This window comes from Camarhynchus parvulus, chromosome 4 (assembly GCF_901933205.1).
Source record: "Camarhynchus parvulus chromosome 4, STF_HiC, whole genome shotgun sequence".
In the NCBI taxonomy this organism is placed as follows: Eukaryota; Metazoa; Chordata; class Aves; order Passeriformes; family Thraupidae; genus Camarhynchus; species Camarhynchus parvulus.
Window position 1 is genome coordinate 28,889,530 of NC_044574.1, and position 24,982 is coordinate 28,914,511.

At 36.0% G+C, this 24,982-nt stretch overlaps 1 protein-coding gene across 3 annotated transcripts in view; it reads right to left on the bottom strand.

The window, feature by feature from the left end:
• SGCZ (sarcoglycan zeta) overlaps nucleotides 1-24,982 on the bottom strand; it is a 390,471-nt gene that overhangs the window by 232,946 nt on the left and 132,543 nt on the right. The window contains exon 1 of one of the 3 annotated variants that reach the window (XM_030947341.1): nucleotides 1,216-1,264. The exons of the other annotated variants lie outside the window; for them this stretch is intronic. The gene's annotated coding sequence lies outside the window, so the exon portion shown is untranslated. Of the gene's footprint in view, nucleotides 1-1,215; nucleotides 1,265-24,982 lie in introns of those variants that run through there. 3 annotated transcript variants of the gene reach the window in all.

Consider the following 24,982-nt stretch of genomic DNA (forward strand, 5'->3'; position numbering starts at 1 on the left):
ATCACTTCTTGCCTTCATTATTAAGGTTCTAAAAAGACAGTCTTTTTGCCCAGAGATGCATGAGAAATAAATATTACAAGGCAAGATAAAGATTTTAGAATTTTGCCTTATTGAATTTATAGACCTCCTTAGTGGTGTGCTTTTTTTAAAAGATCTAAAGCCTTTACCAAGTTGACTAAATTCTTCCTAAAGGATCATTTGTTTTACCAAAAGTACACAAAACTCTATAAAAACAAAAAAGACAATTAGTTCATTTATAAACCACTGAACGAAATCTGTTATTTATGTAAGTCTTGCAGAAAAATATTGAGTACGCATTTCCTGAAGAAAGAGGAGACCACAGAGCTTCAAAATTAAAGGAAAATCTTGTAAAAGAAATAATGAAATAGCTGGATTCCAATTTCCACAGATGATAAAGCAGGTACAATTTTCTATTATTGACAGCTTATTTTACATCAAATACAAAATCCTTAACATAGATTCTACTCTTAAGCAAATACAATAGTTTAGACCATATTCTTACACTTCCTATTTAATAACATAAAAAGATCCACCTTTATCTATTTTATCTACTGAAGCACAGCAATCTTTCTTAAAGTCACACACGTGAAACAGGTTCCATTTGGACTTATATAATGGGAAGATACGATTGCAATTTCTGAGTAAATCAATTTAGAAAATTGGACACAAAAACCCCTGTGATTTTTCTTTTTTTTTTTCCTTTTTTTTCTGAAAACTGCTTTTACTTAATTTTGAAGATTTCCTGGTAAAAAAATATTTGCTAAATTATATTTTCAAGTCAACCAAACAAAATTGTAACAAAGTGGTTGAGGAAGATAAATCTCAGCAATTTTGTACTGTTTTATTACTGTATATATTGAAAAGAAGAAGATGTAGATTCAGTTAATTTTCATCCCTGCTCGAATCTTCTGACTCCATGTTCATACATGTGATTTACAGCGGAATGCTGAAATAATCCACCGATATCTGGAGAATATTGTTTAGGATTGAAGCAAGCTCGTAGGCCATGTTCAAACAACAATTTCCATGTTTTGTTAAACTGGAAGTCCCATTTCCAAATACAATTTTTTGCCAATTATGTCTAGTCTTAAGGATTTATCATTCCTTCTATTCAATTACTGTGCATCATTTGAACTGAACTATAATAAAGACTACAAGATTCTGCCCTGTGCAGTGAATCCTTTCAGATTTTACCTACTGTCCTAGCAAAGCCCATCGGGAACATCCCAGCGCTCCTCAACAGAAACTCAACAGGAACAGCTCTCGTGCACTGCAATCAGAGCAGAAGTTACAGCTTTTGTCACTAGTTGTTTCTGATCTAGCAAAGTGCATAGAAGTCAGAATGGTAGCCTTAAAAGCAATAAATTGCAATTATCTAAATCAATGTCACTGCTTTCACAGAACATCCCTGTGTGATGGTCTCTAACCTGCTCCTCCCAGGAGCTGAAAGCCATAAAATGAACAATAGAGCACTGCAGGTTGTGAGAGAGGTTTGAGTAGAACATTGTGGTGTTTGGATAGACAGGCAGGGTGCCTCTGCCTGATGCAAATCCAAGAAACATGCCTTCATAAGAAGCAAGTAGAAGATATTTTACAAAGGCAATTTATAAAAAGAGGTAAGATAGCATATTATGGAATTTTAATTACTTTTCTGCTAAGTAGGCTAGATTAACATTATTTTTCAGAGGCTATCTTATAAATTATGTGCAGTTTTATTTCTTCCATTCTTATTCTGAGGAATCCTACTACTACTCACTCAACACAGCACATTTCTGAGCAAGCATTTCAGTTCTCAGTTTTAAGAACTTGTGTGGGAGTATTCGCAGCTTACTGGTTAGGTTTTACAAGAGAAAATCACAAACAGTGCTAAACATCTACAAATCATTGGACAGCCTGGCATTTTAGGGGAGAAAGCAAAAGGGCTTTTTCTCAACTGGTACTGGTCACAGTGAATAGTTCATCAGGGAGAAGTGCTGATTAAACAAAAAAGTAATTTTAAAAGCATAAATTCTGCAAAAAAAAATCCACCTAAAATTTTCAGCCCTCTGAAGGAGTAGGAGAATACATCTCTCAATTCAACTAAGGATATACTAAGGCTTTCATAGTCAGCTTTTTAATGAAATTTACTGTTTTAATACTTAAATGACTGTAAGTGAGAAGACAATACACTACTTTCATAGTATTGCTTCTTTAGGTCTTTCCTCCCATGATGTTCTGTCTCTATCTTGGTTCCTAAATTCCAGTCAGAATACCTTTAATCCCCTCACCTCTACAATAAGCCAGATCCAGGAAGAAAACCAAAATATGCAAACAAAACCAGACCAACCAAACAAAAAACCCAACAAACTCTACAGTTTGGAGGTGAGAGTTCTTACACTGTCTTCCTACATTCATTAAATTCTTAGTCCTACATTCATTAAACACTTAGATTACACACAGGGTTCCTTTACACTGAAACATACACAAATCCAGGAATTCTGAACAGAGGTCCCCCTCTTGCTTTTCCACATTACAATCTTTCTACCTGTCTATGAAAGCACAGGAGAGGTATGGAAAAGGGAAAAACACTATGATACAGATACTATGACATAGCCAATGCAACTTAATTCTTTAATACTAGAATGAACTTTTATTTTGTGACCTATTAACAGGCCAAAACATTCAAAAGTAGGAAAACACCCTTCTGAAAAATAATGCTAATATCATTCAGCTACTTTGTGTTTACAAAATATACAATCTTTTATTGACTAGTGTAAGTCAAGTCAAAATTAATTTATTACTTTGTTATCATAGACACACTTTTAAACTATTTAAAAAGAACTTGAAATTTTTTGTCACAGGTAGCATTTCAAGTACATCTCTAATCATAGCAGATATGTTTCTTTCAATCTAGAAAAAAAGCTTGCACATGGGTACAATACACTGTTTTCTTGTAAGTGCCTACTCAATTTATTATTTGCTAATGAAAAATTCTTCCCCTAACTCCCTCTCCTTTGACACATGAATAGAACACTTTATTCTTAATTGAAAACTGCAGTCAGAAAAGAAGTCAAACTGACTTGTTTAATAACAAGAGCTTCTCCTAAAGCATCACTATAAACTAAATTGAAGTGTATTTTTCTTAAATATGAAATATGCTATTGTTATTCTATGTGAGCTGTTCCTCAAATGGGCTTAAGAAGCAGAAATAAAAGTCAGTTTAAACATGTTTTTTGCAGATTTCTGGACCACAAACCTCAGATCTAAGGCATACATTTGAGATCTAATATTGTTACAACTATTATTTCCCTCATTAAATCATGAGTACAAGGCTGAGAGAAAACAATACTAAACAGGGTTCTTTATTCTCTAGAAGTGTATTTTCACAGAGGGGAAACGAACAGCAACTATCTTAATAAATTAATTCATATTGAATTTAAGGTTCTTTATAGAAGCATCATGCAAAAAAAACCCCTTCACTTTCCTACAAAAATAAAAATTATAGTCCATGTTTATTTCCCATTTCATAAAACAAGCTGAAACAGAGACAGTACAATTTGCAATATTTAGGAAGAGAAAATATCTTGGGATGAGCTACATACCTAAAATATTACGCAACAATAATCTGTCATAATACATTGTAAGTTTACAGTATTTCCTACCATCATAGCACCTAAATCCAAACCAAAATATTTCAGCATCACATGTTATTACATTAAGTTCTTGACTAAATTCTACATTAACCCAAGAAATTACCCTGAAATAGTATAAACAAAAATCTTTCTCTAAACATAAGTCTCTCTTCTTCCTGTGCAAACATTTTTATGTAAAAAAATTTGTTATATACCTGTTTTGATGTTATGTTTGATTTGATATACCCCAGTAGAAAGCTTCACAGGTTTAACAGCACAATCAGTGTTGCTTTATCTTCACTGCCCAGCACTTCATGCATCTCTTGAAGAAACTCTGGACCCCTAACTCTTGTTATTCAGCTAATAAATAACATTTATTTTAAACTGTGAGACTGAATAAATTTAACTCTGATATAATCTATAGTAAAATTTAACATTCAATATAAAAGAAATAAATCACTACATCTTGTCATGCAGATGTCATTGCCAGCAAAATCCATGATCTCTTAATAGGAAAACATCCACAAGATTTGGTTTTAGGCTTCATCCAAAAGCCAGAGCAGTGCAACAAGAACTGATTTGGCAATCAATTCACCTTCTTCACTGAAAGGAGACAAAACAGGAAAATATTACATGGCACTATATAGTAAACAATTAATGAAAGAGTGTGATAGAGGATGGATAGTTCTCTGAAAGAGATGCATAGCTTTTCAATATCCTTTCTTCTAGACATTAGCAACAATAAAGGGCTCTCCTTTAGAACAGGAGGGTGAGGGGGGAAAACACATCTTTTATGGTTATTCTTCCACCTAGAGTAGCATCTTCTATTGATCATCCTCCAAACATTTGATCATTTTAAAAACACTAAACCACACACCAAAAATTTATGTAATATTGACTTCACAAAGTGACAAATGTTATACATCCAGCATACACTGGAAAACATTACAATTTCAATGCAAAATTATCAAAGAAAGTACTCTGCAAGAGTTGATAGAGTAAGTTATGAATAATGCTTATCGACTAGAGAGGGTTTGCATTTCAAATTTTAAAAATAATCTTTATATATGCAAATAAGACCAGCACAGGACCTATCATGATTGTTCATTTACACTCACTTGTAGAAGACCTAACTTGTGGATTAAAGATGAAGTAAGAAGCTGTTGTTGAAGCCCAAATTGTAGCAATAATAAAAGTGTATGAAAGACACTGACAATATAGGGGCACTGTGATCTTCTACAGCTCTTTTTAAGTGATCAAGCGTGGTCATAACCCAAAATTTGACGAGGAGTGACCCAGCAGCCAGAGATCAAAAGGCTTTTATATGCTCAGGGTTCATACTTGCAATTAGTAACCAAAAGAACAACTTTCAAACAATTCATCCTAATGAGGAATTGGTCTGGAAGATCTTTCATCTTTTTCTACAGTATTTTTGCTTTTCTGAATATTTCTACAACATCTGACATACAGGTTCTTAAGGGAATGTTAAGGTTTTCTCTACTGAGGTACACAATACCAAGAAAATGCAAACTGGAGCAATGATGAACTGCTCATCCCACAGCTTTATGCCTATACATTACTTTTTAAACACTTCTGATTTTTTCCTTATCTTTAGATTATTGACAGTTTTTCTACAATGGTTTGTGTCATTACATCTAATTACATAATCAGTGTGAATTCAAGTAGCCACTAAAGGAGAATATTTAATTACTCATGATTTATTGAGTTGCAAAGCACGACAGAACTCTAGATGAGAAACAGGCTCAGCAATGCATTTTGTTAAGGGAATTTTCCTGTCTGACCACCCAGGAGCCACTCCAGGAGTCACACTCCCAACATCTGAAACTAACTGCTGAGATTGAAGACCCTCCACAGCAGGGCAGCTCCAGGGAAGCAAGGGAGGCTCCACTTGGCTCCCTACATACCCCTCCACTCAGTCTCAGACATTTTCCTTAACAGGTGGGAACATCTGACAAATGCCTTTTATTTTCTGAAACTAGGAAGTCTGTAAATAAGGCAGTAGTAAAGTAGTAGTGCAATAGTGAAGATATAGAAAGGAAATGGATTTCTGCAACAGAAGAAAGGAAGATGTAAAAACCAGGAGACACGAACCTCCTTCTCTCTACTATCTGTATAGACTTATGTGAAATAAAATACCTAAACAGATTTAAAATAAAACAGAATCAAAACAAAACCAAAACAAATAAACAAAACTACACAACAACAAACCCCAACAACAAAAAACCCCACCAAAACCCAAAGAAAACCCTCTCTAAAATCCTGAATACATTGAATGAGGAACAAGTATCTCCCCATGCATGAGGCATATTCCATCTTAAGCTTTCTGCTTTTTCATAACATCTTTTCCTCCCCACCCTTCCAACACCAGCTTCCTGTCATTCTTTCCAGTTTGTCATACTCACAGTTGGAGAATTAAAAAAAAAAAAAAACAGCAAACAAGAAATCCCTTATAAATATTTTTGTTTTAATAGAAGCATGAATGTAACCTCTATACCCTCCCTCGAGCTCTCCTACATAAAGACACAGTGGAGAAGCTGTGGTTTTCACCCCTGAAAGTATAATGCTAAGAGCTGAGGAACATTATTCTTTATATATGTTATTCACCATGGGTTTTGAATCTCAAGAGAAATTGGAGTGTAGCAATCCCTGAAGACTCAGACATTTCTGAAGAGTGAACTCATTACTTATTTCTGAGCATTAAGTCACCATGCTTCATTTCATTATGTACTGCCCTTCTACAAGACAAAAATAAATCCGTGGAAGATCAGATTTCTTATACATATACATGTTATTGCTCTTGCTTATCATGACATGAGCTTCTCTTTGACTGAAGATTAGCTCAGTAAAGCTCAGATGTAATCTTGAATGACTAAGTAGAGTTTGCTGTACCACGGATGGGTTTTTTCCCCACCTTACAAAACAAACCTTTTCTGATAATTAGACTAGCCTACCTTGTTTGAAAAGCTTTCAAAACAATGACACAACTAGCTACTTTGCTTGCTAGACTCAAAATCAATCATATTTTTCTGTTTTCAAACTTCTACCAGTATTTAAATGTTCTTCTGCTTACACCGTTTACAACTCCATTCAATCAATTTCCTGGTTGCCAGTTTTGTGAATGTCAAAAATCAGCCATCAAATTGTCATATTTTTCAGTCCTAAATCAAGGCAAATTCACAATATTCACAGACAGTAGTTGTTCCTAGTGGTTTTGTGTAATCCATTCCTCTCCAGAGGAACCAAAGAGTGACTTTTCCTTATATAGCAGCAATCAAGTGTAGTCATATGCACAGTAACATACATTTCAACAACTCTGAAGGAAAAAAAAGTAATATTGAGATATAATACAGTTTCCCCACATTTAAATTAATACTGAGTAGTTTTGCTTCAGTAACATGATATAGTCATCGAATCATAGAATCATTTAGGTTGGAAAAGATCCAGTCTTTCAAACTACTCATAACAAGATTATACATTGTCAGCCTGAATTTGAAGAAAGAATTGACATATAAAAATACATGTTCTGGGAATAAAGGAATGGCTTGTATTATAGGGAATATTATAGAGAATCCAGTTTCTTCATTTAAGTACAAATAGATTATACTTAAATTTAGCTACCTTATACCAAATAATTTGTTACTAATATATTCTGTCCAGTTCAACAAAAAGTTCTTGACAGCATTTTTCTGGTTATTGTTAACGTATGTGGGGAGGGAATGGTTAAAACAGGAAGACTGAGGAGGCTAAAGACTTGTTTTTGGGATTGTTTTCACTCAAGATGACCTTGCAGCTGGGGGAGTGCTAAGAATATTCAGTCTGGGAAAATTCACTGTCTCTGTCTATCTTGAGAGGTCACGTAACAGAATGCTGTAAAAGACCCAAAAAGTGTTGTTCACAGGCCTAGTAAGGGGGAGAAGGGAGATAAGAAGCTTGGAGATCATAAAACACAGCCTTGTGAAGAACTGTGCCTGTGCCAGACCTCTCCAATATGTGAGCCAGGAAACAGCCTGAGCGCTTTTTGCCCCTGCTAAGATGACATAAGCTTAGCAGTGCATGTGTTCCTGTTTTGCCAGCAAAATAATGGAATAAACCTTTGCTTCACACTTCAGCTGTGGATCAGGGCTATTTTGGTGTTACCTGTATGTATACAGGTCACACAATCCATCCCAGTCAAAACCAAAAATGTATGAGCACAGAATTTAAATAAAATATTAAAAGATAAGATTCTGAAAGATGATCACAGCACAATAAGTACTAAGTTCTGTCACTTAGTACTTCTCATATTACCAACAATGAAGTGCACTCAAATGTGAATTTATTTACCTTTCTAATTCTCTAAACAAAGGTGTGAAAGTAAATCTGCTGATGAAAAGGAATTTCAAATCTTAATAAATCAATCAAGAAAGAAGAAAAAGAGTCCGATTCAAAGCATATTTCTTCTTCCTATTTTATCCAAAATGCACAAAAATTACAGCTTTTACACCTCTAGCATAATTTATGTTTTGATATAATTTAACTAATAGCATTATACCACACTTAATATCACATCTGATATCATTACCTTTATTTCATTTTTTTAGACTCAAGCTATTGATAACCTACTAAACGAAATTAAACACACTAACATTTGCCCTCAACTTGGCATTAAACAGTTTTAGCCTTTTTACGTATAAGTTCATATATACAAACATTAACATATTCAGAGAGACAAAGATTCAAGATTATCTGAACCTGAAATGTCTAGATTTTGGCACTTGTTGAAAAATGATGGCTTTACTCGACGAAATTAAGTATTTTTTTTTTCATCATTACATGAAAGCAATAGCAAAAGGCAGTTATAGCTACATGTATTAATGAAATAACTCATAAACATTGAAATACACTTAGAAAAACAAACCGAACAAACCTACTGTAATAACATACACATTGTGTTGTTTATGTGAGTTTTTATTAAAGACACTGGCATTCTTTTATGCCCTATTTTATTCAATACATGTTAGAACAATGATTCTGCCTCATGCACATTTTAAGTTTTTTATTAATTAAGAGCCAGATGTACTTGTCAAGCTACAAACTATTCACAGAGCCATGAGAATGATCAAAAAGGCTATATAATTTTAACATGATTTTACAGAGTCAGACAGTATAGATGAGAAGGTAGTAGAGAAGGGTATGCAGGTATAAATACAAAAAATACTGACATATTTGTGCGTAATTATTTCAGCACATACAAACATGCATGTCATTTCAAACTAGAGATGTGTGCATCAGCAATCAAACACTCACCCAGATTTCTTGGGTTTTCACAATAAAAATTCAGCTTTGCAAGTTAGTAGAAAACTGATAAAACATGAAGAGTTGAGTTGATTCAGTTCTTATTGACACATAAAACTAAAAAACTTATCTGAGGAATATTAGGCATAAACATTTACCTTTCTGGTAGAACTATGAAAAGAGGAAAAATTAAAAAAATAAACAGATTTTGCTTTCAATCCAGGTGTACATTCATCTGCAACAATATAGCACATAGCCTTGGCAGCAGAGCAAAGTACAAAGCAAACAATATCAGTCATGAAGGTTCAAAAGTCAAGATTAAAGTTTCTGTTATGAAGCAGAGAACATTACTCCAGATAAAGTTCATTACCAGATGCACAGGTTCTTTAAGATCTGAGACAAAAGGTGTCTGGGCAAAATGCTGCTAAGTTGCTATTATTTCTTTTGTCTCTGTTATTCACAGTTACTCAACCTTTGGATATTTTTCAATTGTGATAATGACAACTTGTAATAATATTAAGTTACTAAAATATTCACTCCAATATTAATAGCTTATAAGAAACACAAAAATCCCTTAAAACTCACAGTGGGCATAAATTACAATTTTTGGTGAACTAAATTCTAATCAAGTATATAAATACATCAAATATGTAAATACATACATTTATTTATGTATAAATACATAATATAAAATTATATAGCATAGAGAGAATTAAAACTAAAGCAGAGACTACAGTCAAGTGTTATGAGATGCTAAATTTAAGAACTGAACGTACAAAACAGGTTGCAGGGCTGTAATACTCCAACACATTTTTTTTCTGGATTCCCTTTCTTCTTTTTTTTTTATCATCAATAATTGTTTGCAATTTCTTAGTAATATCATCAGCTAGAGATTAATAAGTCTCTGGCAAAAGTTGTTGCAAGTAACTCAAGATGATGAGGGATGCTGCATTTCATAAATGGAACACGGTGCACTATGTGTTAGTAAGGAAAGGATATTCTCCAGGGATCAAGTCCTTAGCCTTAGATGAAAAAAATTCACAGACTGATTACAGTCTTTCAAAACATACACGTGTAACGTAAGGCTTATAGCATGAGAAACATTATTAACAAAAATAGTAGTACAAAAGATATCATGGTGATATGGCCTTCAGCTGGCTAATTAGCTAAAAAATGGTTGCTATCATTTTGAATTACGTGACACTTTATCATGTTACTATTACTAATTGCTAAATGTGTGACAAACCTTCATTTACTGGTTACACCTGCCCAAAAACTTCTGCAAGCAAAAATCAAAATTCTTGGACTAGAAGAGGTATGGTGAAGATGAATAAAACAAAGGAACTGATAAAACTGGTGAGGATGGAAAAAGAGAGAAGTGGTAGATAAAAGAGAAAAGACAGATCTTGTGACTGATTACAGATAAATGTAAAGAAGCCCAACATTCTTACTTCCACAAGAATTTTCAATTTTTCAAGTATAATAATGACTATGAAACATATGAGATACAAAATAAAACTGATTTACTTATTATTACTGTCTCATTTAAATTATATATTAAATGTCAGCCTTAAGAGCAACATCATTATGCTATTTTCACATTCACAATTACTCTTATTTCACAGTTACTCTCAATATAATCATACACATTTACGCATTTAAAAACAGTGCCATGCTTAACATGTAATTCATGTATTTGAACTTGCAACTGCTGGTGTTTTGTGGTGTGTTTTTAAAATCTTCTTTTCCTTAATAGTTCTATTTGATACTGGTATATAAGGACTGGATAGTAAAAAAGGTGTCATTTCCAGAATGTCAACTCTTGATATAAAGATCCATAATTAAATTTCCTGCACAAAACTTATTCCTGAGGCTTATGCAGAAATATACGTACCCTCCCACTCACTGCAAATTCAAAGTGATATTTAATGTATCTGTTCAATCAAAATCATAGTTTTATGCTTCCTTAATCCTGGTGATTAGCAGCCATTTCCACTGCTACATGTAAGTTTGAGCAACTGAGGATAAACACCAGAAGGATAAACACCTGCTTTAACATAAAACTGAGTGAGCTGTCTCCTAACCATACTTGTGGAGACCACAGGTGTACAAAACACAAAGGGTGTTCCAGCTAAGCTATTCCCAAAGTAAGCTAACAATGTTCAAAACCAAATGTTAGCAGCTATTCAAAATTTATTTAATCATATAATTTTATTATATCTATGAGAAATAATTTCTAATAGAACTTAAGAAACATAAAAAATCTGGCAAAACACTGCCTTGATACAGCTTGGTTGTTATATATAAACTACAAGAATTCAGCTCCCTGGTGACAATATTGTTTTGTTTACAACCTTCATAAATCAATTTTTCACAAAAATCTGAACTGCTAGTTAAAAAACAGCTTGTGGATTTAAGTAGTTCTGAATTTATCCATTGCCTCTATAAAAATGTTAAATAAGAGTACACCAAGGGACTTCAGCTTTTCCTAAATACATACAATGCTTTTTAGACAAAAGAAATTCCATTTTTCTTCTAATGACATTTAATGAATTTTTTTTGTCAATTCATGGCAAATTGGTGTCTGTTCCTGTACATGTTGGGCATTGCCTGACTACAGACATGCTGAGTACAGATTCTGGCTCCTCTGGCACAGCAGAGGAGCACCTTGCAGCACAAATCAATGCTTTCCCCACTGCTCAACTCCCAGAGCACTCCAAGCACTCAGGTTTCAGGGGAGCTTCAGAACTCAAACACTTTCAGAGCTAGGACATGGTGCTGGCAGCAGGGGCAGACAAGCATCATGACAGGACTTTAAAGTTTTCTACCTAAAAGTGCTCTAAGCACTTTTCTTAACACTGGCTTAGTTTGTACTCCTGGCCTAGAGAACACATTTCACTCACAGGGGCTGCAGTGGCACAACCTGGTGCTCTGAGATTAGGGCACCTTCTAGCCTCTCCACATACAGAGTTGCAACAGAATACAGAAATGAAGTCTTTAAGATGCGGGGAAATTCAGCTATTAGTGGCCATTCTCATCAGAAATGTAGAATTTCCTTTTAACGTACAGCACTGACGATCCTCAAACAACTCAGGACAAACATTGTTGACATCTTATTTCAAAAGTCCCATACCTTCTCAGTGATTCCTCATGGGCAGTTCCTCACAGCACTGACTCCTTCTTCTTCACAACACAACCAATAAACTCCAACTCTCTTGTAGCACTCATCTTATTGGACACAGCTGTGGCCTATTAAGGGCAGGCCTGTTCCTAAACTTTGGTGATTAGTGCAGCTGCAACTCCTCAGGTGTGAGACTACCTCCTGCACTATTTCCTTGCATTCTATCCCTCCACGTTTCCTTTTAACATACAGCACAGATGATCCTCAAACACCAGTTTTTAATAAGAGTCATCACATAGGACATCGATTGTAATTCACTACAGGATAGTAGCTCACCAGCAGGATATTTACATATACTGCTCACTCTGCTTTTGAGGTCCAGCTCCACTATCCCTGTGATGCTGCAGTGGTAAATCAGAATGAACTGTTCTGAACTACCAGAAAATCAGCTCTCTAGGATATTTTCTATCAAAATTAAGCAATAATGAATGCAAAGACATGGGCTGTATGTCAGAAATGCAAATGGTTTGGCAAAGTCAGTTCTACCAATGGTGTTACAATGCATAACGCAGTTTTGTACTCATGACTTTTTGAGAAATCAGAAAAAAAAAGTAAATAATGCAATTTCCATCTGGAAAAGAAAATGTTGCAGTATGCTTCGTGCTACAAAAGAGTGAAGTCGGCAATCAATAGAAAAAGAAAGCTGTTCTAGATGGGCAGATGGTTGTTGACACAGCTCCTGGATTTGGGGGAATAGTTTTGTCACTGCATTTAAAGTGGGAGAGGAGGAAGAGTGTGAGAGAAATTTTATGTTTGCTGGCCAGTTAGGACACAAAGAAATAGCAAGATGACTAATACAAATCTGAGTCCTATGCATATGCAAACAAAATGACAATATTTTATTTTGTTCATAGAAAAATCAACATTTAGAATTTTTCACTAAAAGAATTACACTTAAAAGCAGTCTAAGTCCTTAGTATGTCATGCCATTATACCTCATTTCAAATAATCATATTAAAATAAATTAGGGGCCAGAAACACTTGTAATAATTAGAAGAGTGAGTGGCTTATGAAATCCACAGATCAAAATGTCTAAATGTTAAAACAACCACAGTCTACCTTCTCCTCATACATCAAAATAAACATCACGGTCTTGTGGCCAACCAGTAGGTGCCAGCTAGTCACTTGCTTTACAGTCATTTTCTCTTCCCCAACCACTAAGGAAAAACCCACCTGATGCTGGACCTGGCCATCTCAAGTCCATCTTCCTTCTCCCTAAAGCAATCTTTACAAATAGATTTTCATCAAAGCAAGGACCTGTGTCATTCATTTGACTGAAGCCTCCTACTGATGTTCAGCTTAGCCTTTCACTGAAATGAGAAGCTGTGAAGCCTTAGCTAAAAATATTGATGGGTAATGCCACTCCTTCCTTCAGTGAATGAAAAAAACAACTTTCCTGATTCCGGCCTGCATCAGGGTTTCTTCCTCCCCACTTTGCTGAAGCTGGGCAAAACCTTCACTGTGACCACACGTAACAGATACGTTACAGGAGAGTATCATGGCAATGCAAAAACTATCTCTCCTCCCACCCTATGGTAAGCTGTTCCCTAAAGCACTGTTTTGAGAAACTATGGAATCACCTAAATTGAAACCACACACAAAGGTAAACCCCTCTATACTTCTCGATGTCTTCCATTACTTATAAAATAGTGATAGGAATCCACACTCTCCTTTCCTTGTCACCATTACTTCTATTTCAGAATCTGTTCTTGTCTCCATTTTATTTCTATATAGCTTACAAACAGAGCAAACGTGTATTTGAAAGCAAAAAGCTGTAACTATGGATGTCACCCATGACAACAAGTAAAACATACCCTTTCTGACTGTAACTTACATTCACCTGCTCCTGTGATGATGATGCCACTCAGTAGTGGTGCCATCAAATACTTCCAGTCAAATGTCTCCATCTTTTAAACAAAGCCACTATACTCTCTCAAATTACAGTTTAATTGTTTGTTGCCTTTTTTTTCTAAATAACCATGGACCTGGCCTTAAAAAATGGCTTCACTTAGAATTTTTGAAGCAGCAAGCACAAGCAGCATTCTCAGAAACCTCTTTTCCCTGTTAAGCTACTCTCCACCAAGTAAGCCAGGAAAATACAGTAAATACGCAAAATACTATTCATCAGTAGTGTAGGATATTTTTAGTATTGTAACATCCACAGATGTTTATACTGACCATATAAAATGTAGAAGTCAATATCCACCATTATTACAAAACTTTCACACACAAGTTTTACAGAATTTATTTTTAATATTATGCAGTGCATTTAAAGCATTGTAGCAGCACCTGGCATCATAGGAACAGAAATGCAATACAGATTATCCCTGTAAATCTAAAGAAATAATCCTTACAAACTCATTTGAGCTAATTACGCTTGAAAGGGGGAATATTTATCCCCCCCCAGTCTCTATGAATGGTTTGGTTATTTCTTTCTTAACTATTCCACACAAGCATAAAAAGAGGCTCAATCACCACTATGCAGCAACTCGGTAAGGGAACACTTCTTGTCTGTGAAGGTGGTTCAGAGGGGCAGCCCCTAGAACAGACACCCAAGAGAGCACTGAACTCCACAAGATGCTTCTGTTCTGAAAGGAACAGAAGTCAGGGACTTCAGAGCAATGGAACCTTAGTTACTGCAAACTGAGTGGTAACTGCGCTGTCTCTCACTGTTATTAAAGTAAATAAAATATAAATACATTTTTAAAAAGCACCTAAACTCTGCCACTTACTGAGCCCTGGTCTCTGCTGCTGCCCAGCTTTCAGGGATGCCTTGCCTGCTGCCTGAAGAGGGCTGTGCAGCCTTAGTGCCCCTTTCCACCTATGCACCAGCAGCTCCACCAGTGCCAGCAGGCAAGGCAGGAAGCAGAGGAGCAGAGAAAAGCTGCCTAGAAAACAGGAGCCTGGTGTGCCCTAGCAGCCATACACACAGCCAGTCACCAGGGCATGCTAACTCACCACCTGTGGGAAGTACAGCTCCTTCTTCACCTCCCTCTCTGACCATCCTGCCACAGAAAGCTTCTGTCCTTGGGTGGGAGGGAGAGCAGGCACAGCAGCAGGGAGGGTTTTAGTGGGGCTGATGAGGTGGGAGGGGAGGGTGAGCTGCACTGGCTGCACCTGTGCCATGAAAGACCACAGTTGTCTGTCTTAGCAGAATCTCCAAGAGCCAGAGGGGCAGCAGGTCCCCAGGAGTGGACAGCAGGCTGGCTTGTCCCCTGTGGGAAGAGGCATGGGCAGGCTGGGTCTTTCTGGAAATGGACTACAGGCCTTTTGTCATGAAACATGTGGGGACTGGAGGAGTTTTGTAGTAAGTGACACTGGTGAGCATCTGAGTTGACGGAGTAGAAGCTTAGAGCAAAGGACTTGCCCCTACAAGGACACAGGGAGCAAGAGAAAATGGGTTTGCAAACTTGTTTATTTTTATTCCATCTTACCCAGCAGATCTGAGGTTTTTCTATTTTACAGGTCATCTAGGTCTAATAAAAGTCAAATTTAAAAATTATAAAGCCTTGGAGTTTTGGAAAGGAGTAGGGCTTGGCTATTGTGTCTGTGAGATGATCACAAGCCCTACTTCCTGTATCAGTTTACTTAGCAAAATGGGATTGGGCAGAAAATCAATAAAGCAGCAACAACTTTCAAAATTACTCAGTCTGATCTGAAAAAGCATGGGCTCCCAGAAGGGACAAGCCCCAAAACATTATGTGCAATGTATTGTTCTAGGGAATCAAAACAAGCATAGAAAAAAGAAAATCAATATTCCTTCAGCCATAAGTAATTTTGTAGTATCAAATACGTGCAAGTATTTGGGGCAAATGCTACTGTTTTCATAGCAGATTGGTCAGTTCAAAGTGTTTGGAGCTGGTGAACTAGAAAGTTCACTGTTTATTTCACTATCTCACTTTACAGATACTACTCAGCATGAATACAAATGGATCATGAGCCTTTTTCTACTGAGTCCTGCACTGCAAAATGCTCTCCAAGTTTTGAGACCAGGTTCCCCCTCTGGGAAATGGGAAGAATCAAAATGGGAAAAAATTTAGAGAGACTATATTTCTGACTGCTGACCTCACTCAACATGTCTGCAGTTTTGGAAGACTCAAAGGAAAATTTTTTATGCAGTCACAGGGCTGGTTACGTGAAAAGGCAAGATGTGCTATAGGGAGGCTCCTTGCTCACCCTGGTGAATGCACAAAGACAGCAGGGCAAATCTGCCATTTTTTCCCCCTTGTTCCCATTCTGCAAGGCAGCTCTTTGCTGCTGCCTTTTCATGCATCATGTAACTGCAGCAGCGTAAAGTCAGGCATGTGTCCCTCTGAGATATGCCATAATCCTGCCACACTGCCATCCTTCACACATTTGGATGTCCTGCATTCTTTCATGAAGGTGCAGAGAAATCATTATGATCTGCACTTTAGAACCATGGACTAACCAATGGACACTCTATTTTGAAGCAAGCCTTCAAATTATCTACAATGATTAGGGTAAAACTGAGATGGAATTTAATGTAACATCAGGCCTCTTCATATCAGCTCCTACTCTAAAAGTAATCAGTAATATAACACGGAGATTACATGAGAAATTTTAACTACTTTATTTGTTAAACTTTTTGTGGGAAACAGTTTGATTCAACAGCATTAACATTCTCAACAACTGTGTGTCACAAATCTCCTGACTTGTTTAATGTAGAAGCAATTTTCTTCTTGTGGAGAGAGATGAAGGCAAAACAAAATGTTAGAAAAAGACACTGCAGGCAAAGGCACCTTGCATCTAATTCACTTTTTAAGGAGATGATGAAACAAAAAACAAGGAAACAACACCATTAGTCATGCCATCACATACTACAAAGCCTTCAGACTGCCCCATGAGTCAGATGCTTGACTAGGTGGGATGCACTGGTGCTGCTTGCAGAAGCCTGACACTCTCTGCTGGCAGTCTTGGCTCTTAATGGCTTTCTTCCTTGAGCTACATTAAAGAGCAGGTGAGTTTTTTGGAAGCTTAGATGGTGCCTGTATGCAAATGCAAAATACCCAGAGGAGAGAAGCCTTTGGAGAATGGTCCCAGAGTTCTCATTATCATAGAAATCTCAACATTTTGTTCCAGTCCCACTAATTCTGACTGTATGCTTTTATCATGCCTGAAAGGAGAAGGTGATCAGAGAATACTATCAGAGAGGCTAGAAAATATGTTCAGAGGCTATAAATCCATTAACAAAGACTCATTTTTATTAAAGGGATTACAGAAAAACCAATAAAAAAAAAAAAAGATTATTTAAGTAAAAGGATACTTCATGGATAATATTACTTTTATAATGAAAGAGGCAGCAAATCCACCATGTTGTCTAGATGAAAAAAAAAGCAAAATGACAGCAGGGAAGCCTCACAAGAGAGCTACAGCCTATGGAATTGCCAGCATCATTTAAGGCTGGGAAGAGCTGAGAGAGACATGTCAAAGTATAATTGTGTTTCCCTACAGGGATGGGACAGAGAAAGAAAACTCTTCTGAGTGAAAGGAAGATTGCCTTGAAATGAAATAAAAAATAATTAAAAGGGAAAACTTTTTACCTTAATAACTCATTAAAAGTGCTGGGGACTGGGACAGCAGAGTAGGTTGATTATTTTTGTGTTCCTTTGGGGGGTTTTGTCTTTAACAAACTTCAAAAGTACTTGGAAGCAATGCTAAAATAAAGGTTTCCATATTCTTTACAGGGAGATAATTGAATTATTTCAGTACTAACCCATGAAATTTCTAGAACTGTTTTAGAACATGGGAAATTAAATAGGGTCAGAAATATTATAAATTGTGATGAAAATTTTGTTTTCAGTCTTGGCTTTTATCAGAGGAGGGCACTGGAAGCAGGAAGAAGTACATACAAAATTTTAGTACTTTCATAGAAGTGCAGTAGTTGCTTTCCTGGGTATGTCTCTCAGCTTGTTTAGAAGAAGCAGACAAAAGAAAAATTCAGATTCTTAGCACAGGAACATTTTATTTTGTAAACACCCACCTATTCCTCTCTGTTGTCATCTTATCGCACAAGTCTCATACCTTCTCAGTGATTTCTTGTGGGCATCTCCTCACAGAACTGACTTCTTCTTCACAGCACAACCAACAAACTCCAACTCTCCCCTCACCCAGCTAACCCACTCTTCTGTAGCGCTCGTCTTATTGGACACAGCTGTGGCCTATTAAGGGCAGGCCTGCTCCTAATCTTTGGTGATTAGCACAGCTGTAGCTCCTCAGGGGTGAGATTGCCTTCTGCACTATTCTCTTACATTCTATCCCTCCACACTTCTCCTCCTTTCTTACTAATACTCTAAGCTCCTGAGCCTTAGGCTCCTCATATGAATGTTGCTGTGTCCTACAAGTTGGTTGTTTTGTTCTATTCTGCAGCAGCTTTTTATCTTTGTAGGTTCAAACACAGAGAAAGAACATTAAAATGTGCCATTTCCATTAGAAACTTCTATCTTATCTATATCTAAATGGGTTTGTTGAGGCATGGAAAATGTGCTGTGAGTTTTGGTTTCTTGCGTTTCAGCCATAATAAATTTCAGTAGCTCTCAGAGCTCTTAGCTCCTGCTTACCTTAAAAACTATTGCAAACAGTTATGTACAGGTGAAAGACTTAGGTACTAGACAGTGTAACTAATCTGAGTGCAAATAATTGTCTTTCGGTAATCAGTTTCAATTATGGTTTCCAAGAGTTCCTATCAAAACTAGAATGGAATTAAACAGCTCTGTGACGAATTGAAACACAGTTTAATCAATTAAACTTTTTTAAAGTATGTGGGGGCTTTGTTTGGGATAACAAGAACAAATATTAACATGAAATAAGAGCTTGATATTGTTCCTTTCTCCTTACATCTGATTAAAATAAGTCTTAGTGGACTCCAGCCAAGCTTTTGAAAGCACTTTGCTTTAGCACTGATGATTTGCACTGCATTTGCATTTGGCAAAAAAGATATTTTGTTCTCACATTCAATAGAAATATTCAGTTTCCTTTCTCTTCCATGGAAATGTTGATGCCAGATGCTTAGATGTGGCTAAGTGTTTCCATTTCCAAAAACATATAGCTGAATTTTGTACAGAATTTCCATTTTTTCCTAAAAAAAATCCACTGAAATATTTTATTTAATGTTAGAATTAATCTTGTGATCTACCCTTAATCCTGTTAAGTATGGTGGGCATTCAGGACATTAGGTTTTCTTCCCAGTTTGCTGATTCAGGCAGTGTATTGCCTAGATTTCTTTATTTTAGCATTAGTCTATTTCCTTTTCTTTAATAACTTATAAGTAATCTATACTCAGCAGGGAGAAATGGCCTTGGCATAAAAAGAGGGTCCTTCTAGCTACCTTTTAGTCAGTATCTTACACTCTTAAGTACATATTCTTTTAAAATTTTGGTGAAACAGTGCTGAAACTTGGAAAACACATAGTCATGGGTTTGTTTTTTTTCTATTTGATTTATCACCACTGGTTAAGATCTAAATTTCTATAATCCCATTATCAGCATTTTTTGCTGATTATGGGGGAGATACACATGCCCTCAATACTTAAAAAGTATAGTTTTCAATTCTGCAGTAGAGAATATTTTTTCAACCTAAGACACAATCTGTTGAGCAGTGTCAAACTGAAACATCAGAATAGCATGAACTCAGGATAAAGTTTGGTTTTCTTAAATATTCAGTAGTGTCATTCTATGTTACCCTTGCATCTCTAATTAATGTGTATGCAGAGAACTGGAAATACAACATCAGTATTTAAAACAACAGAGCCATTAAACAATAATAATTAAAAAAAAAATCAGCGCTTTTTAAATCCAAGAGTAAAGGTCTTCAAACAGACAGGAAGGTAGTAGACTAATTGTGGGAACTCAGCACATCCCTTTGGATGTCCAGAGTTGCCGAGAACCCCGTCGGGGGGCTCAGAGGCCCTGGCACGCTGCCCCAAACACCTGGTGGCTTGATTTCGACCCTTCCAATGAATTGCCAACTTTGTATGAGGACGTGAAAGCCACACAGGTTTGAATGGTGTAATAATAAAGTATTCACAGGGAGAAAATGCAGATTTTAGGAATTTTGGTATGGGGGTTATGGGGACAAGATGGAGGAATTAGGGTGTGTCTAGTCCTTCTTCTTTCTTCTTCTTATTCTCCATTTTCTGCTGTGATGTTGGCACTTTGGGATTGGTTTAGAATAGAAGTGCACTGTCTAACATAGGTGATAGGTATTGGGAATTAAAAGTTAATATGATTGACGTAGTTTGTAGTATAAAAAGACGACACTGCCTCAGGGGTGGTCAGAGTGCTCGTGGCTGCCTTCCTGAGCAGATCTTGGCTGGGCAGAAAGAAAATTTTATAGATAAGAATTGATAAACAACCTCAAGACCGAAAAGTGAAAAGTCCAGACTCATTCTTCAGAGCACGGGCTGCAGCAGCACCATCCTACACATCTCGGGGCAGAGGACAGACAGCCGACCCGAGAACTAATGACCATGGAAAGCAGTGCAGCCAGCATTATGTTTTCATGGCTGAAAAAACATAGTATTTAACAGCTGATGCCTATGCCATGAAATAGATATAACAAGTTCTAAAAGATTGGTGGAAGGGAATGAAGGAGATCCTTCACTGGATTCTCATTTCCTTCCTAAACTTCCAGTTCCATTCTTGGTTTTAAACTCTGTTCAAGTGCAATTCAGCTGAATACAAATGGGCTAAGACATCAAATGAGTGTGCAATTTGCAAGCACAATCACTTCTAGTCAGAGGTATGACTGATTCACACAAGCACTTGTGTTCCAGAAGGTGATGCACAACTTTTTATATATTTTTCATACGTATTCCATAGTTTGTCACATCACTACTCTTAAGATATTACTGTTGGAACTAGCTAGGAAGAAGATTATCAATATGAAACACTCTCTAGGGCCATATATACCTATCAGAATATTAGTAACATCAATCTCTGTATCTTCCTGTCTCAGACAACACAGGAAACATTTCTTTTTTTCAAAATTTTTGTTTGGACTGACTAAAAATGAAATTCTGCTTAAACATCCTGTATTAAAGTCCTCATTTCACAGAAACTGACAGACTTGTATTTTCATAAAACTCTAGTCTCTAAACTATGACATCAAATTGCTTGAAAATATATTTGATCAGTTATTTGTGAATAGCTGACCTGAATAAAATAAGAATAGAGTTCCCTTCCTTGTCCTAACAGCTGAACTTACAATAGTGTTATGGTTTATTTGAAAAAAAGGAAAACAAAACCCCTCAGAATGCAATTCTCAGGAAGAGATAAAAGTTGCCCACCATAAAAAAATTGACTTCAAATTGTCCTTATTATGCTGCTTAAAATATTAAAAACCCACTAATTTTTAGCAGATGATATTTCACTGTTTTAGCTGTTTGGTTTTTTTTTCATAGAAGTCCCACAGGGAACATTCATGCATTTTATTTTAATTTGAGACTAGGTTTATATTTTAATTTTATAACAGTCTTGGGTGTATGTACCCCTGTTGTAGTTGTGCTAATGAAGATGCATACAGACTGGACACAAAACCATCAGAAGGTTAGTTTAATTTGTCATATCAACAGGTCCCAGGAAAAAGAAGGGACAACAACCATGCAACCCTCCCCACACTTTTATCTGGTCAGAGTCATGCACAAAACACCAACTACTCCAGCACAAGTCATCAGAGCCTGAGCTTTGAACAGTTTGGGGGCCATTCACGTCATCATCTTCTGCACCAGCCAGACAGTTTAGTTCTACAGCCAGACCACAATTTCCAGTACTCCTGGGCAGAATCTCAACAGCACTGAAGTCAAGCTTGCTGTGCATGTAGTGACAGATGGTCACTGAATACATTCTGAAGATTTCTAAAATCTGCATGGCACTCTGTATCAGAGAATCCATTCTTGGCACTGGAAAATGCATAGAGCCAGTAATATATGACATACACAACTATTTGGAAGCCCTACAAATGGCCAATTGGGCTATTATTCAACATATAGCATAATAGAAAAGTCTACTTTGAAAAGTACACTTTAATAGTGTGAATAAGAAACTCTAAGAAACAATGAAAGACAAGTTACTTAAACTGAAGCATAAGAACATAAATAAGGCAGCCACTTTTCCCCCAAAGCACTGTGATCAGAACTCATCTTCCCCTTTCTTTATTCAGAAATTAAATATGTATATTTGATCTTTCTAAATGAGAAAAGAGGAGTCTATTTTCTGTAAACAACAGGTAAAGTGCAGAAGTAAATTCTGTAGTTACAAAGGATGATACTGAAGATTTCTGCAATCAAAAATATCCCACCAGTAAGAATTAAATTATCTTGGATACCAAGCTATACTGTAACAAGTATGACACATACAAGACTAATGGGGTGAATCTGACACACACATTCAGGCTAACTAATTTCTTGGCTCAGATCCTTGTGGCAACAAACAGTAATTTTAGAATGCGCTGTAAAATCTAAAGTAGTTCTCAGTAGACAGAGCTCTTTCATTAAGATAGCATTAGACTGGTGGAACCTGAGCTAGGTAAAGTCAAGTCTGCAAAAGTACAGTGATCTATCCACACTCTACAGAATAAAATTACAAAGAAATAAAAGTATCCCTCTGTCTCAAGACCAGTTTCAGTTACTCATGCAAACATGCATTGGTAATGTCTTGAGAGCAAATGTATTCCCAAACAAGGATTAAATAGAGATTTCTGTTAATCACAATATATACTTTGTGTAAAATATTTCAAGTTCTTGATTTAGGAGGAGAAATTAGATGGGAAAACGTGTCAGCTTGAGTCACAGTGGGACAAACCTTACCAGGACAAAGTATGCAGGTGCAGCCTCAGAAGTTTGAGATTACTCAGTTTTAATAAGAAGTTTTTTGAGGGCCAAAAGACTGAGGTTACACAGCTTTCCTGAGTGAAGGCAATGTTAATGAAAACCAAAGGGAAGTTATAAGGAGTAGTTCCCAGGTGTTTGTTGTTCTTCTAATATCTAGAATTTGCAAACACTGTATTAATAATTTTGTAGGTCAGTATCTTCTTTTTACTTTTCTTCTATGAAAGCAACACACCTACCCATCCTTCTAGATACATATACAGGACTTTCAAATAATAAAGTGTGTTTGGAAAATTCTTTTCTGTCTTTTCTATTTCTGTACTCTTTAAAATTTCTCTTAAATGTCTTTTAAACTTTTGTATGACCAAGCAGAAGGTATTTGTCACAGGCATAGGTGTATCTAAGTCATATGCTTATATTAGTGAAAAGGGGATTTAAAACATCATTCTAACCAACTGAAATATTTTTAATCAAATATTAACATGCATTTTCAGTATCTTGATAACCATATAAGCTGAATTCTTCATGCACATTAACCAAAACTTTGAATAGTTATTTTCACAAAATTTTTCTCATCTTTGCAACATTACCTTAATGACTGTTTATGATATTTTTTTACGTCATTCTAAGACTTTCTAAGACCCACTGAAATCCACAACCTCATTTCATGTAATAATTACAAAAGTATTCAAAAATCAAACCCAGTGATAGTTCTTTTAATCCTGTTTTGACCAATTAATGACTCTGAAATCAGGTTTTTGTCATATATTTCCACATACATCTTCATGATAAACAAGGTTTAGCTTACATGTGAGCACATTGAAGTTAGTACTGTAGACCTAATCAAATATGCAAGATGATTTCTACAACATTATTATCATACCTACAGAAATCTAGTATAAATTATGGATTGATATTGTAGAAAAAGTGAACATAAACACAAATCAATATTAGCAAGCAAAAATTGATGCAATGCAATGCAGAAATAATAGAACCCTTCTTTACTTGCATTGTGTTTTAAAGAAAACCCAAATGGTTATGGTATTTTTAGTTAAACTAAACACTTTCTAAATATAAATTCATACCATGCATTGTCATGGACAACTCTTCCAAAACTCTTACATGAAAAGAAATTAAGTATTTAAGAATTCAGCTACTTGCTACACTTGGAGTTAGTGTGTGAGAGTAGGTTACCGCTGTTAAATAAACATAGCATAGGTGCATAATCAAACTGAGCAGACACAGAATACATGCATATTTAGGGCTACATTTTATTTTATTCTGATTTTCTATTTTACTGCAGTTATTTGAAAAAAATTCTCTTCCTGGTTGGTGTATTGCTGCACATATGCTGCACATACTCTGTATTTCCTCCAAGAAATACTAGCCAGGAATTACTGATTAAGAATTGTCTTCACTTTTTCCTGAAGCTTGCTACTGCTTCTGTTTAGAACAAACAGGTATATTTCTTAGCTTGGTTTCCTAAGAAAGTGATATGCCAAGACCTTTCTTTAGCTGCTCTTTGGCTGTTTTCAAGGAAAAAGAAAATCCTACAATTTTTAAAGTCATTGTCCATATCCAACCAAATTTGACAATGGTAAGAAACTTTAGACTCAATGAATTTTCACTTATTTAATTAGGACAGCAGTAAGACAGATTCAAATGACCCTATTATTGCCCCCACTGATGGAAAATCTAAAGCAGAGACAACAGTCACTGGACATCACATAATTCTTGCAGAAAAGAACCAATATGTTAGCCACGGTGGGAGCTCTGTTTTCTCCAGAACATCTGTGCTTCACAGTATTGAGACATGCAGCTTCATCAAGTAAAACAGGTAATTATTTGAACATATTTACAGTGTTACCGATGAACTGAACTTCCTTTATAATGTACACTGTTTCACTGCTGCTTGACAGCAGAGTGACACACCTGCATCACAAAACAAAGTGACTCAATGGATCAGGCAGGTCGAGAATTTTGTGAGATATTTAATTAAGACTACTTTTTTTGAACTGTTGTTGGCTGATG